General features: G+C 47.2%; 2 protein-coding genes across 6 annotated transcripts in view; one reads left to right on the top strand and one right to left on the bottom strand.

The window, feature by feature from the left end:
* The window catches only part of LOC140421474 (uncharacterized), a 366,287-nt gene that overhangs the window by 190,151 nt on the left and 163,516 nt on the right, over window positions 1–12,620 (bottom strand). The gene's annotated exons all lie outside the window — the stretch shown is intronic.
* LOC140421475 (uncharacterized) overlaps window positions 1–12,620 on the top strand; it is an 856,937-nt gene that overhangs the window by 94,027 nt on the left and 750,290 nt on the right. The gene's annotated exons all lie outside the window — the stretch shown is intronic.

Genomic DNA, 12,620 nt, shown 5'->3' on the forward strand with positions numbered 1-12,620 from the left:
GCTCTGGACAGAGGACATTCACCACCGCGGCGGGTGTCGGGTAATGTCCCCGCCATGGTACCTACCAACCAAGCAGGGAATTGTTAATTATTTCGCTATGATTTGGCGATTGCAGCGGAAATCAGCAATATTGCGAACCCAGGTAGTATGGTGGACAGTGGTGAGCATGGTAGCACTGCTGCCATGCAGTGCCTGCGACCTGGGTTTGATTCCAGGACTTTGGTGACTTGTGGAGTTTGCACTTTCTCCCCGGGTCTGCATGGGTTTCCTCTGGGTGCTTTTGTTTCCTCTCACAATCCAAGGATGTACAGATTAAGCGGGGATGGGGAGGTGGGCCTAGGTAGGGTGCTCTTTCAGAGGACTGGTGCCGACTCAATGGACACCTTCTGCAGTGTAGGAATTCGAAATTAGGCATCATAATTTTACGTTATTTACCCAGAGCTGTAAAGTGAAACATCGTCCACAATAGGTACAAAACAAGAGGATATGAATCTCTGTTTCTTCAACAAACACGGAAAGAAGGAAACAAATGTCCTTTAAGGACCCTTTAAGGGATATATGCCCTTACCCTCCATTCTGTGAATCCTTTAAGGATTTTCTCTAAAGGTAAACTTGCAGGTTGAGTCCGTAATTAAGAAAGCAAATGCAATGTTGTCATTTATCTCAAGAGGCTTGGAATATAAAAGCAGGGATGTACTTCTGAAGCTTTATAAAGCATTAGTTAGGGCCCATTTAGAATACTGTGAGCAATTTTGGGCCTCACACCTCAGGAAGGACATACTGGCACTGGAGCGGGACCAGCGGAGATTCACACGGATGATCCCAGGAATGGTAGGCCTAACATACGATGAACGTCTGAGGATCCTGGGATTATATTCATTGGAGTTTAGGAGGTTCAGGGGAGATGTAATAGAAACTTACAAGATAATGAATGGCTTAGATAGGGTGGACATAGGGAAGTTGTTTCCATTAGCAGGGGAGACTAGGACCCGGGGGCACAGCCTTAGAATAAAAGGGAGTCACTTTAGAACAGAGATGAGGAGAAATTTCTTCAGCCAGAGTGGTGGGTCTGTGGAATTCATTGCCACAGAGGGCGGTGGAGGCCGTGACGTTGAGTGTCTTTAAGACAGAAGTTGATAAATTCTTGATTTCTCGAGGAATTAAGGGCTATGGAGAGAGAGCGGGTAAATGGAGTTGAAATCAGCCATGATTGAATGGTGGAGTGGACTCGATGGGCCGAATGGCCTTACTTCCGCTCCTATGTCTTATGGACCCGGTCCACTTACCGATCATTGTCAGAGTTCATGGTCTCAGAAGAAAAAATAATACGAGGGTGTGTAAGTTATTTTGGAAATATAGTTAAACAAACACAATTCAATTTATAAACGAAGGTATTAAATTTAAAATAAAGAGTTGTTTTTCAATTTATGCATTCATTTTCCGAACACCTCTGGGGAGTGGGTATATTATTCTATTTTGTAGGATTATGATATATGCCCTTCCCCTCCATTCTGTGATATATGAACGGTGAATCATTCTATCCACATTGCTCCAAGCAGAAGGACACGGGCAGCATGATGGAACAGTGGTTAACACATCGGCCTCACAGGAACCCAGGTTTGATTCTGGCTTTGGTGACTGTCTGTGTGCAGTTTTTACATTCTCCCCATGTCTGGGTGGGTTTTCTCCGGGTGCTCCAGTTTCCCCCAACAGTCCAAAGATGTGCAAGTTAGATGAATTGGTCCTACCTAAAATTGCCCCTTGGTGTCCAAAGTAGATTGGGAGAATGGATCAAGGTAGGGTGCTATTTCAGAGGGACGGTGCAGACTGAATTGACCGAATGGCCTCCTTTTGCACTGTAAGAATTCTGTGTCTATCATTTCTATGTCTATGACAGTAAGGTGCAGATGTGCAGTAGGAAGGAATCTGCTGGACATTGGCCTCTCTGCACCTTCCAAACATGTGGGGTTTTTCATACTGCAAAACACCCAGCCAATTATGAGGTTGCAGAATAATTATGTCTTTACTTTATAATTCTATAATCTATCTGTTCTATCACATTAGGGACACTCCCTTAACTTGGCCCTTTATTAATAATGTCACTGGGGCATGTGAAATGTGTAGAATTATTGGATCAATTGCTACCAGGAACTCTTGCATGTTTAACTAACCAGTGAACCTCTAATGTCTGTTGTCACACACATGTAGATTGAGAGGAATGGACGCGTGTGAGAATTATCCATCCTGGCATTCTCAGTGTGAACAGGACGGGTTGTATTTGGAGACAGGGTGTCCCAGTTCTCCACCCCGGGATTCTCAGTGTGGGATGTGTTTGGAGACAGGACGTCCCACTTCCCCACCCCGGGGTTCCCAGTGTGAACAGGGCGGGATGTGTTTGGAGACTGGATGTGTTTGGAGAAAGGATGTTCCCAGTTCCCTACACTGGGGTTCAGTGTGAACAGGGTGGGATGTGTTTGGAGACAGGATGTCCCAGTTCCCCACCCTGGGATTCTCAGTGTGAACAGGATGGGATGTGTTTGGAGACGGGATGTTCCAGTTCTCCACCTTTAAAAGGACAAGGAGAGAACCAGCTCCATTGAATGGTGATGCTTTATGACATCATTCCATTCCCTGGTAAATGCCCTCACAGAATCCAGCTTATTAGTGCTGGGAGTGTTTGATGGGGCAGGGCAGAGGGAATTTTACCCTTATCAAAGCTGTGCATTACCTACTCTCTGGCACTGTTTGATGTGTCATGTAGTGGGAGTTTTCCTTTGTACCTAGCCTGGGCTGTACTTGTCCTGTGAGTTTGTGATGGGATGATTTAGAGAGAACTTTGTTCTGTACCTTAGAAAACGTAGAGGGAAACTTGCATTGTTCCTGACAAGTGACTTCCACTTCAGAAGAGGTGCATTAAATTTACTCAGAAGGCAGAGGTGAAATGAAATGAATGAAAATGAAATGAAAATCGTTTATTGTCACAAGTAGGCTTCAAATGAAGTGACTGTGAAAAGCTCCTGGTGGGCCACCTCTTGAACCTCTTCAGTCCATGTGGTGTAGGTCTACCCACAGCGCTGTTAGGAAGGATATTGATGCAGCAACAGTGAAGGAATGGCGATATGTTTCCAAGTCAGCTTGGCGTGGCTTGGAGGGGAACTTCCAGGAGGTGATGTTCCCATGTATCTGCTGCCCTTGCCCTTCTAGGTGTAGTGGTTGTGGGTGGGAAGAGATTCGCTCAGTAACTTATCTGCTTCATGGGTGAGAACTTTGCTGATAATGGATCCACTGCTTTTCCGAAATCCTGGACTTCATTTCAAATTGTAACAGATTGTTTCCCCCCTAACAGGTTCAATAAACATTGTGGTTTGAAGGAATTCTCTGTATCCAGACTCCATTAAACATGCTCAGAAAGTTGGAAACAATGGGCTGTTGATTTAATGTTTATTCGTTAACGTTTTGTTCTCACTGGAACGTTGGAGGTTGAGGGGGCGACCTGATAGAGGTCTCCAAAATTATGAGGGGCATAGACAAAGTGGATAGTCAGAGACTTTTTCCCAGGGCAGAGGGGTCAATTACTAGGGGGCATAGGTTTAAGGTACGAGGGGCAAGGTTTAGAGGAGATGTAAAAGGCAACTTTTTTTACACAGAGGGTAGTGGGTGCCTGGAACTCGCGGCGGGAGGAGGTGGTGGAAGCAGGGACAATGGTGACGTTTAAGGGGCATCTTGACAAATACATGAATATGATGGGAATAGAGGGATACGGACCCCGAAAGTGTAGAAGATTTTAGTTTAGAAGGGCAGCACGGTCGGCGCAGGCTTGGAGCGCCGAAGGGCATGTTCCTGTGCTGTACTTTTCTTTGTTCTTTGTATTACATAAGTCACTGCATACTGAGACCATGAGGTCATTGGATACTCAAAGGAGGACACATTAGAAAGACCTGTGAGTGTAATCAGCACATTGTTCTAAGCTGGTTCCTCTGCTCAAAGCTAGACCAGGTCAGAAGCCTCAGGCTTTTATGTACTGAACCATTTTGGTTTTAGTAATGTCTTGCTAACCTGATAATAAATTCCAACACATACTCAGATCCTCTTGCAATGACGTCCAACATACCATTTGCCTTCCTGATCACTTGCTACACCTGCTTTTGGTGACTCATGAACAAGGACAACCAGATCACTCTGGATATCGGCACTTCCCAATCTCTCACCATTTAAGAAATACTCTACATCACCGTTCCTCCAACCAAAGAGGATAACTTCAAATGTTTTCTATACTATCACCCATTTGCCATGTTCTTGCCCATTCATTAGCCTGTCTAAACCATCTTGAATCCTCCTTGCACTCTCCTCACAACGCACATTTTCACCTAGTTTTGAGTCATCAGCAAATATGGAAATATTGCATTTGGTCCCCACATCCAAATCATTGATATAGATTGTGCATAGCTGGAGCCTGTGCCATTATACTCCCCTCACTCTTGTGTTTACTAACCTCCTCTGTGGGAGTTTATCAAAAGTCTTCTGAAGATCCAAATGCACCATATCCATTTGTTCCCCTTATCTATTCTGTAGCAATATTCTTAAAGAAAATCTCCGAGCACTGTTAGAAGGACAGGGGAGTTCTCACTGCTGTCTGACTAATAGTTTACTCTCAACCGGGTAGCACGGTAGCATTGTGGATAGCACAATTGCTTCACAGCTCCAGGGTCCCAGGTTCGATACCGGCTTGGGTCACTGTCTGTGCGGAGTCTGCACATCCTCCCCATGTGTACGTGGGTTTCCTCCGGGTGCTCCGGTTTCCCCCCATAGTCCAAAGATGTGCAGGTTAGGTGGATTGGCCATGATAAATTGCCCTTAGTGTCCAAAATTGCCCTTAGTGTTGGGTGGGGTTACTGTGTTATGGGGATAAGGTGGAGGTGTTGACCTTGGTAGGGTGCTTTTTCCAAGAGCCGGTGCAGACTCGATGGGCCGAATAGCCTCCTTCTGCACTGTAAATTCTATGAACCAATCTCACTAAAAAATCTCTGGTCATTGTCACATTGCTGTTTTTGGAGGCTTACTGTACACCGAGACATCCAAAGTTGTGAAAGGCACTATATACTACAAAGGGACTATAATACCATGTGCGGCACGGTAGCACAGTGGTTAGCACTGTTGCTTCACAGCACCAGAGTCCCAGGTTCGATTCCCAGCTCAGGGCACTGTCAGTGCAGAGTTATCCCTGCGTCAGCGTTGTTTTCCTCTGGGATTTCCGGTTTACTCCCACAAATCCAGAAAGACATGGGGCGCGATTCTCCACCACCACGACGAAGTGGCCACGCCTTCGTGAATGCCATCGAGATTCACGACGGCGCGGAACGGCCCCGGTCCCGACCGATTCAGGCCCTGACAATGGGCCAGTATCGGGGCCGCGTCATCTAACCGCGCCAGGCCTTGTTGCCCACGTAAAAGCGGCGCCGAATAGATGACGCGGCCGGCGCCGCGTAACGGACGTCATCTGCGCATGCGCAGGTTGGCCGGCGCCAACCCGCGCATGCGTGGTTGCTGTCCTGTCCAAATCCGCCCCGGAAGAAGATAGGGGACGGATCTTGCGGGGCCGCGGAAGGAAGGAGGTCCTCCTTCAGAGAGGACGGCCCGACGATCGGTGGGCACCGATCGCGGGCCACCCCACATTCAAGGTACCCCCCGGTGCAGGATCCCCCCTTGCCCCCCCACAGGCCCCCCCCCCCCAGCGTTCACGCACCGCCCACGACTGTAGCGACCAGGTGTGGATGGCGCCGGGGTGAACCCGCCGTTTTGGCCTGGCCGCTCGGCCCATCCGGGCCTCAGAATCGCGGGGGTGCCGGAGAATCGCCATTTTGGGTATCTCCGGCGATTCTCCGGCCTGTGGCCCGCGAAACTCGACCGGCCTGTTCCCGCCGCTTGGGAGAATCGTGGGAGGGCGTCGGACCGGCGTCCCCGGAAATTTCGGCGTCCCAGGCGATTCTCCCAACCGGCGTGGGAGTGGAGAATTGCGCCCATGCTGTTAGGTAATTTGGACATTCTGAATTCTCCCTCCGTGTACCCAAACAGGCGCTGGAATGTGGCAACTAGGGGATTTTCATAGCCACTTCATTGCAGTGTTAATGTAAGCCTACGTGTGACAATAAAGATTATTATTATTATAAATGCAAAGTCTTCCAACTGCAACCCGGTTACTGTGGCTATCAGCAACAGCATAAACACTCCCCTGTTTCATTGTGAACAAGCTTCACTCCTGAATCTGATTAACAGCAGCAATAACTGTAGCATTGAACATTGCAGTTACTTGTGAACTCGCTGGTGTCTCACAAGGTTGGATGATTGAATGAACCCCTTCCCACGCACAGAGCAGGGGAATGGCCTCTCCCCAGTGTGAACCTGCTGGTGTCTCAGCAGGCTTGATGACTCTGTGAATCTCTTTTCACACACTGAGCAGGTGAATGGTCTCTCTCCAGTGTGGACTCGTTGATGTGTCAGCAAGTGGGATGACTGAGTGAATCGCTTTCCGCATTGGGAGCATTGAAGGGTTTCTTCCCAGTGTGAATCTGCTGGTGTCGCAACATATTTGAAAATCGACTGAATCCCTTGTCGTAATGTGGGCAGGTGAATGGCCTTGTCATGGTGTGACTGTATCGATAAATATCCTGATCAGAGAGATAACAACTGAATCCCTTCTCGACACCCCCACCTTGTCCAGACAGACCTTCCCTTTTTCGGTCACACTTGTGCCTTCCCATATTGGTTGAATGGTTAAATCCAGGTCCACACGCTGAAGACATGTACAGACTGTCTGCGCTGTGAATGCTGCTCTCCCCTTCCATATGGCCAATGTTACTGAATCCTGATTAATTAAGTGACTCGGTTAGATTGATGTGGTGTCTGGGAGTCAGAGCTTCCTGTCTGCGAATCCACTCCTTGTTTAATAATTTATATCAGTATTCCTGCAAAGAAAAAAATGCAGAAATTCGGGGTGGATAGTTTTCTAACTTAACATTATTTTTGAAGCCACAAAACCGGTTCTCCCTTATTGGTGTTCAAATGAGGTCTCTCACAACACACTTTAAATTGCAACAGCAAAGGGAAAGTGACCCTTTAAATATGGCGAGTACATGTCAGATCCACGCACGCTCAGTCGGTTCAAGTCAAACGGGCCGGCAAATCGCATGCGCGTTGGCCAATTCACCAACGGAAAGTGTAGGGATTCTATGGATTCTAGTGCCATCATGTTGATGAGAAATAGGAGGGGCCAAGGATAGATTCTTGGAGGACACGATGTTGGAGAGGAAAGGGAGGTTGGAGATGGGGTGGCTGTTTGCAAGGAGGTTGGGCGTCAAGGGTTGTTTTCTCAGGAAGGGCGAGGATGGTGTATTTAAAAGTGAGAGGGGCAAAACCAGAAGAGAGAGAGAACTGTTAACAATATCAGTTAATGTGAGGAAGTTGGATGGTCAGCGGTTTAGTGAGAATAAGGTCAAGGGAGCAGAAGTCAGGTCTCATAAACAAGATGAGATCAAAGAGGATATGACAGGAGATCGGAGAGAAACCAGAGATAGATCCGCGTTCACACTCAGACGAGGGGGATGTTTAGTGATAGTTTGGCCCGGTGGCGCTAGTGGAAGGGAGGGAAGCAGCAGAGGCAGCTGATCAGATTGTCCACTCACTGTAATTACTTGTGAACTCGCTGACGTGTCAGCAGGCTGGATGACTGAGTGAATCTCTTCCCACACTTGGGGCAGGTGAACGGCCTCTCCTTAGTGTGAACTCACTGATGTGTCAGCAGGCTGGATGACTGAGTGAATGTCTTCCCACACTGGGAGCAGGTGAACTGCCTCTCCCCAGTGTGAATTCGCTGGTGTACATGGAGGTCAGATGTCTTGAACCCAGTCCCACAGTAAGAGCACCTAAACGTTTTCTCATCAGTGTGAATACGTTGAAGACGCATCAGTTCCCCGGAACTTTTAAAGCACTTCTCACAGTCTCGGCATTGAAAAGATTTTGCATCAGTGTGAACACGCTGATGGTGGAGCAGTTCCCGGGAACTTTTGTAGCACTTCCTGCAGTCTTGGCATTTAAATGGTCTCTTCTCATTGTGAACACTCTGGTGATTCAGCAGAGTGGATAACTGAGTGAATCCCTTCCCACACCCAGCAAGTGAAAGGTCTCTCCCTAGTGTGAACCCGTTGGTGTTTCCGCATGTTTGTTGTCCTACTGAACCCACTGCCAGACACGGAGCAGGTGAACGGCCTCTCCTCAGTGTGAGTGCACTGGTGTTCACTGAGTTGAGATGACTGCTTGAACCTAGTCCCACAGTGAGAGCACCTGAACGGTCGCTCATTGGTGTGAGCACATTGATGGAGTATCAGGGTCCGGGAACATTTAAAGCACTTCCCACAGTCTGGACATTTAAAAGGTCTCTCGTCCATGTGAACTTGCTGGTGCGTCTTCAAGTCGGATGACCGAGCGAAGCCTTTCCCACACTCTGAGCAGGTGAATGGTCTCTTCCCAGTGTAAACCCGCTGGTGTCTCAGCAGGTTGGATGACTGAGCGAATCCCTTCCCACACACGGAGCAGTTGAATGGTTTCTCCCCGATGTGCACTCGCTGGCGTTGCAGCAGGCTGGGTGATCGAGAGAATCTATTCCAACAATCAGAGCAAGTGAATGACTCTCCTCAGTGTACCTGGGATAATGAATTTCCAGTTGAAATGTGGACCTGAATCCCTCCTCACATTCCCAGGGTTTCTCCTCACTGTGTACGGAGCTTTTTCCTTCCATGGTCAAAATTCACCAATATTCAGGTTCCGATCAATTCTGATCCTGATGTGATGTTTGATCTGAGTTTCCTGACTGCAAATCCTCCCCTTCTAACTCTGAAATTGATTTAAAACAGAAAAAAGGATACTGAGAGAGATCCTACAGAAACACAAAGGCAGCTTGTGAAGCTGAGCTGAATGAATCTGGTAACTTGTGGGGCCGACACTGGGAAAAAGTGACCACGAAAACTGTTGAATCTTTTGTGAAAAGTGAACTAGTTTGTTAATGTTCTTCAGGGAAGGAAACCTGCCACCTGGTCTGAGCCCACACAAGACTCAGGCCTTTGCAAGAACACAAGGAATAGGAGCAGAAGTAGACCATTCGGCCCGTCGAACCTGCTCTGCCATTGAACACGATTGTGGCTGATCTCAGTCTTCAATTCCACTTTCCCGTGAGCTCTCTGCGTCCTTTGACTTCCTGAGAGACCAAAAATCTCACCATCTCAGCCTTCAAAATATTCATTCATGAATCATCCATAATCCTCTAGTCAGGAGAATTTTATGCGAGAAACAGAAAGAGAAAGCCAAAAATAATGAGGGAAAGGGAGAGAGAGCGAGAACAGAGGGGGACGGGAACAGGTGGCAATGGAGAGGCATTTCCTCGACCGACAACTGCACCACAATTTGACAGAATCTCCTAAACCCTTAGCCTCCACCACCTGGATGAAGCAGGACAGCAGATGTGTGTGAACATCACCACCTGCAAGTTCCCTTCCAAGACACACACTGTCCGATCTTGTCTGACATTCAGTGCTGGATGAACAGAACTTTCCTCCATTAAAATATTCAGAAGACTGTCCCCTCTACAAACTCCACTCCCTTGTCACCAATTCCATCCCTGTCAAATGGTGAGGCTGATGGAAACTGTGCACAATCCCTGGACGAGCTCTTGACCACAGATCTACATCATCACCAAGATTGCCGACTTCCACCTCAGGAACACAGCTCGACTCCACCTTAGTCTCTGTTCATCTGCTGCAGAAACCATCATCCATTCTTCTGTTACCTCTCAACCAAATTATTCCAATGCACTCGCAGCCAAACTCCAACATTAAACAATCCCCTCCATCCCATCCAAAACTCTGCTACCCATATGCTTACTCACACCAAGTCTTCTTTACCCATCCCCTGATCTACAAATGTTTTCTATTAAAAGGCACAAAAAGTTTAAATTTCTCATTCTTTTCCTCCATGGTAATGATCATCCTGATCACTGTAATCTCCTCCACACACACCCCTTTGAGATCTCTGCATTCATTTAATTCCAGCCTCTTCAACATTCCTGATTTTAATCTCTCCATCTGAGTTGCCAAGGCCTTAATCTCTGCTATCTATTCCTTAAAACTCTGACTCTCTAACTCACTTTCCTCTGTTAAGATTCTCCTTATAATCTCATATATCCTCATGTGGCTCAGTGTCAATTGTTACTTTGTAACGTTTGTCTGAAAGTTTTAAAAGTGTTATTCTGTTTAAAGCACAATATTTGTACCAATTATTGTCACTGCCCGAGACATATATCATCGCTCTGGCTCATAAATAAGAATTAGTAACTCAGAGTGAAACAGTTTGATGGACATTATATCATGAAGAAACACTTCAAATAAGTTGCCCCCAACAATGATGGTGACGGAGCCTGCCCTCTGCTGCTCCAGCCCCAATAAAGATGGTAGGTGGCAATGCGCACTGCCGCTAGTGACCCAAAACAGGATGACGATTTCGCATGCGCACTTCTGCGAATCACCCAATAAAAATGGTGGGTGCGCAGACGCACCACTGCCAGTGCCAAATAAAGATGGCGGCCGCATAGTCCCCGCTCAGGTCCTCGCCTACCGGTAGGTTAATTTTTACGGCTTTTCGGTTTATATAACATGGTCACGAAGCATGTCTAAGGACCCGCCTGATCCATCTCTCCCTCCGTCCCGCTATTCCCACCTTTACGGTTGAATTTCCACCTATACGGATTTTGCATCAGGGAAAGAAGCTTCTCTGCTTTTGAATTAATCACTGCGCATGCTTCACAGCCGAGCCCCGCCTCATCGTTATTGCTGGTTGCTTGGAGGACCAGTCACTACGGGCCGGTCCTCCAGACCCGCCCGCTGTTCTCCTATTGGTCCGGTGCTGCCGTCAATCATTGCCCGGGCATTGTGAGGTGTCAGGTGAGAAGTCAGTATGGGGGGTGGGGTTGACAAATCCTCCAGAGCCGAATTTGAAACAATGAACATTCTCCACTCTCAGTATCCGCCGCTTCCGGCTTCTCTCCACAAACAACCTCACAGAGACCAGGGGGGAGACACTGACCCAGTGACAATGTCACTGCATTAGTCACCCAGAGAGACAGGAAAATGTTCTGGGGACATGGGCTCCAATCCATTAAAATAATAAAATCTGGAATTTAAAGTTAATCCCAATGATGGTGACTGAGGCTCCACTGAGAAAATCTCCAATGTCATTGGATTAGGTCAAAAAGGAAGAAAGTAGGAAACTAGTTAGTTTAAAGCCTGTTGTTGGGAAACTGTTAGAATCCATTATTGAGGACGTAGTAACTGGACATTGTGGAAAGTCAAACCGCAATCCATCAGAGTCAGTGTGGTTTTGCGATGGGTAAATCGTGTTTGACTCAATTGTTGAAGTTCTTGGAAGATGTAACAAGCCAAATGGATAATGGGGGTCCTGTCGATGTATTTGGATTTCCAGAATACATTTGATAAGATGTCACACAAAAGATAATAAACAAGGTAAGATCCCAGTGGGTTGAGAGGTAATATATTAGCTTGGATAGAGGATTGGCTAACCAACAGACAGCAGAGAGTGGGGATTATAGTATATTAAATTTATTGACACATGTACTGAGGTACAATGAAAAGAATTGTTCGGCGTACAGTTCCATACATTGGATTGGATTGGATTTCTTTATTGTCACGTGTACCGAGGTACAGTTAAAAGTATTTTTCTGAGAGCAGCTCAACAGATCATTAAGTACATGAAAATAAACTCCAATAAAAGAAAATACATAATTGGGCAACACAGGGTACACAATGTAACTACATGGACACCGGCATCGGGTGAAGCTTACAGGGGTATGGTGTTAATCAGGTCAGTCCATAAGAAGCTTGTTTAGGAGTCTGGAAACAACGGGGGAGAAGCTGTTTTTGAGTCTGTTCGTGCATGTTCTCTGACTTTTGTATCTTCTGCCCGATGGAAGAAGTTGGAAGAATGAGTAAGCCGGGTGGGAGGGATCTTTGATTATGCTGCCCGCTTTCCCCAGGCAGCGGGAGGTGCAGATGGAGTTGATGGATGGGAGGCAGGTTTGTGTGATGGACTGGGCTGTGTTCACAACTCTGATGTTTCTTGTGGTCTTGGGCCGAGCAGTTGCCATACCAGGCTGTGATGCAGCCAGATAGGATGCTTTCTATGGTGCATCTGTAAAAGTTGGTGAGAGTTAATGTGGACATGCTGAATTTCCTTAGATTGCTGAGGAAGTATAGGTGTTGTGCTTTCCTGGTGGTAGGGCCGACGTGGGTGGACCAGGACAGATTTTTGGTGATGTGTACCTCGAGGAATTTGAAGCTGCTAACCATCTCCACCTCAGCAGCATTGATGCTGACAGGGGTGTGTACGATACTTTACTTCCTGAGGTCAATGACCAGCTCTTTAGTTTTGCTGACATTGAGGGAGAGATTGCTGTTGTACCATCACTTCACTAGGTTCTCTATGTCCCTCCTGTAGATCATAGAATCATAGAAGTTACAGTGCAGAAGGAGGCCATTCGGCCCATCAAGTCTGCACCGACC

Source organism: Scyliorhinus torazame, chromosome 5 (genome assembly GCF_047496885.1).
Source record: "Scyliorhinus torazame isolate Kashiwa2021f chromosome 5, sScyTor2.1, whole genome shotgun sequence".
Taxonomy (NCBI): Eukaryota; Metazoa; Chordata; class Chondrichthyes; order Carcharhiniformes; family Scyliorhinidae; genus Scyliorhinus; species Scyliorhinus torazame.